The sequence below is a fragment of the Penaeus vannamei genome, chromosome 40 (assembly GCF_042767895.1).
Source record: "Penaeus vannamei isolate JL-2024 chromosome 40, ASM4276789v1, whole genome shotgun sequence".
Taxonomy (NCBI): domain Eukaryota; kingdom Metazoa; phylum Arthropoda; class Malacostraca; order Decapoda; family Penaeidae; genus Penaeus; species Penaeus vannamei.
In genome coordinates, this window is record NC_091588.1 from 6,427,496 (window position 1) to 6,431,134 (window position 3,639).

At 29.2% G+C, this 3,639-nt stretch overlaps 1 protein-coding gene across 1 annotated transcript in view; it reads left to right on the forward strand.

The window, feature by feature from the left end:
* The first annotated feature begins 474 nt into the window (after nucleotides 1-474).
* The window catches only part of LOC113803170 (uncharacterized), a 119,287-nt gene continuing 116,122 nt past the window's right edge, over nucleotides 475-3,639 (forward strand). Inside the window, exon 1 of the mRNA XM_070117231.1 lies at nucleotides 475-872. The gene's annotated coding sequence lies outside the window, so the exon portion shown is untranslated. The remainder of the gene's footprint in view (nucleotides 873-3,639) is intronic.

The window sequence follows — 3,639 nt, forward strand, 5'->3', positions numbered from 1 at the left end:
TTCGTTTTTCCTCGGGCGGTGCCACATTTCCACTCCTTTCCTCTGTTTGGACGAGTCTTGCGCGGAGATGTGGCAACGTCGCTCAGGTGTACGAGGAGTTGCCAGGTAGGATGTATAACACTTTATTATGGACGTGCATTGTGTATTCTTCTTCAGTGTATGAGGGTTTTGATGTTTGTGATGTATTAAGGGTTGTATTGTAGACTAATATTATAGTCATTGAGGAAAGAATAAGGTGATCTTGCTCTCATATGTTGAAATCCAGGTAAAGTATCATTGAACAAACCCTTTTATAAAAACCCAAATATTTTCCACCAACGGACAAAAAAACTACAAACTAACACCAACAAATCAATAAATCCACTTCCGAAAGTAAAAAAGACCCAAACCCGTTTAAAGAAAAGGGTAAGATTAATAAATAATTAAAAAGACAAACTTGAGGTGTTGACATCCATCGAGCAGGTGAGATGAACGTCGGATCGCCAGTTGTCGTGCGAACTTGGTGGCGAGCGGACGTGTTGCTCTCTGCCGCGACACGGAGTATATGGCAGAGTTCTTGTTGGATACGAACGCGTCTTTTATCCGAATTCCGATAAAGTGCCTGATCATGTTATCCATAGACCGACAGTGTGCAGTGCTTTAGCTAGTGGTGTGCTTGGATAAAAAAAATAATAATTCTATATATCCTAATATAACACGAAGGATCTTAAAAAAAAAAAAAAAAAAAAAAAATTGAAGAAAGCAAAACATCTTTATCCATGGAGGAGGATATGACATGGAAGTGACGTTATCCAAGAGACGATTTACCCTCGCTGTCTCTGCGCCTGGCCGAGTCCCCCTTGGATAAACGACGGAGACAGACCACACGAAAGGTAGGAAGGATCTCTCATGCACGGGGTCATGCAGGCGCTGTGCTTGGGCCATGCAGCGGCGCCCTCGTTTTCTGCCCGCGTCCCGACCTGGCGGATCGCTGTCTGTCCAGGGCTGCCTCTCGGTGCGTCAGATGGATGTCAGATATTTTATATCGGTTATTATATGTAGTGTGTAATATTACGTATGGTCTATATATCAGATGTTATAGATTATACGTCATGGATATATATATATATATATATATATATATATATATATATATATATATATATATATATATATATATGTATACATATGTATGTATATAGATGTATGTATGTATGTATATATATATATATATATATATATATATATATATATATATATATATATATATATGTGTGTGTGTGTGTGTGTGTGTGTGTGTGTGTGTGTGTGAGTGTAGAGTGTGAGTGTGAGTGTGTGTGTGTGAGTGTGAGTGTGTGTATGTATGTGTGTGTGTGTGTGAGAGTGTGTGTGTGTAAGTGTGTGTATGTGTATGTATGTATGTATAGCATGGGATACATACATACTATATATGTATATACAATATGTGTATGTATGCATGTTACCATGTTCATCTATTTATTAATGATGTAAGTGACACACCTCCCGCCGCCCAGTGATAAAGAAGATTCGAGTCATTAAAACAAAAATTATGACGATACCAAGCTATGAAAAAGCGCCTACATCCGTCACTCTCAATGACGCTTTTAATCACCAGTTTGAGTGATTAAGATGATTGCCTTTCTCATTAATGAATTGGTTGTTGCTATCCGCTATGTATAGATATATATATTTATATATACATATACATATATATATATATATATGTTTTTTCTTTCTTTCTTTCATTTTTTTTTATTGCTATGTATATATATATATATATATATATATATATATATATATATATATATATATATATATATTTTTTTTTTCTTTCTTTTTTATTGCTATCCGCTATGTATAGATATATATATTTTTTCTTTCTTTTTTTATTGCTATCCGCTATGTATATATATATTTTTCTTTCTTTCTTTTTATTGCTATCCGCTATGTATAGATATATATATATATATATATATATATATATATATATATAGATATATATATATATATATTCTTTCTTTTTATTGCTATCCGCTATGTATAGATATATTTTTTCCTTTTTTTCATTGCTATCCGCTATGCATATATTTTTTTGTCTTTCTTTCTTTTTCTTTTATGATTTTTCTTTTTTTAACTTAACCATTTATTTGTGTCTATATTTTTTTGTGTGTGTTGGTCATTCTTGTTAGTAACAGTATTTTTAACTTGGCAATATTTTTCCTTTTGCAATTTGTTATTATCTGTGTTATTTATGTTCATTTGTCATTTTTATGCATTAGTTATCTGTTATTATGTTTTTTACGTTTTCTGTCGTTTGATACTTTTGTTCTTTATTGTTTGATTTTATTTATTGTGTCTTGGTTATTATATTTATTCATTATCTATCGCCTGTTGTCTATTTGGCATCTAGCTTTATCTGTTATAATCACTCATTGTGTATCTTTTTATCTCTATTCATCATTTATTGTTTGTTATCGTTCTTCATTTCTTATCGTTTGATATCTTTATTTATAACCCTTATTCATTATCTTTATTCGTGATTTATTATTCAGTATTTTCCCACGTGTTATTATCTATATATATTTAGTTATTTTCTCTTGTTTATTTTCGTCTTAATTTGTGTTCGTGTTTTTGTTTATTTTTCATCTTCGTTGATTTCCCGTTTTCTCTTCTCCCTTTCTCACCTTTTTTAATTATTTCCTTCTCTTCCGTTTATTTTCTCTCCATCTGTTTCGTTATTCTTATGATGGCGTCGGTTTTGTTGTCGTTATTGTCGTCATCATCATCGTCGTTGTTATTGTTATTATTGCTATTGTGTTATTATTTTGATATTGATGATAATAAATGTTATTATGATTATATTGATAGAGGTTATTATTGTTATTATTATTCTTTATTATTATCATCATTATTATTATTATTATTTGGTTATTGTTATTATTATTGTTTTTATTACTCTTATTGTTATTATCATCATCATAGTAATATTAATTATAGTGGTTGCTGTTGTTATTATTATTATTATCATTCTCAATATCATTATTATTATTATAACGGATATTATTATTGTTATTATTGATATGATAATTGTTATCGTCAATATCATTGTTATTATCATTATCATTACTATAACTACTACTACTACTATTATTACTATTGATATCAGTATTATAATATCAGTTTATCATTATAATTGTTATCACCATTATTGTTATTACTGTTATTACCATTAGTATTTTTGTTATTGTTATTATTATTATTATTATCATTATTCTTGTTATTATTAGCTTCATTATTATCATTATTCTTGTTATTATTAGCTTCATTATTATTATTATTATCATTATTCTTGTTATTATTAGTATCGTTATTATTATTATTATTATTATTATTATTTTTTTAAAAAAATCTTAAACATGAACATCATTACCAAATAATACCATTATAATTTTTACCATTCGAAATGACATATTAATTTCATTAATGTATTCCCCGCCCCCTTTTTTTCCCCGTTATCCTAATTTATTTTCCCCTCGTTTTTTCACGTCACCTCCCTTCCAAAAAATAAAAGAAAGTCAAGTCCCCAATTTTAATAACTTTGGGGGACTTTCGTTTTTTTAAAAAAAGAAAAAAAAGAAA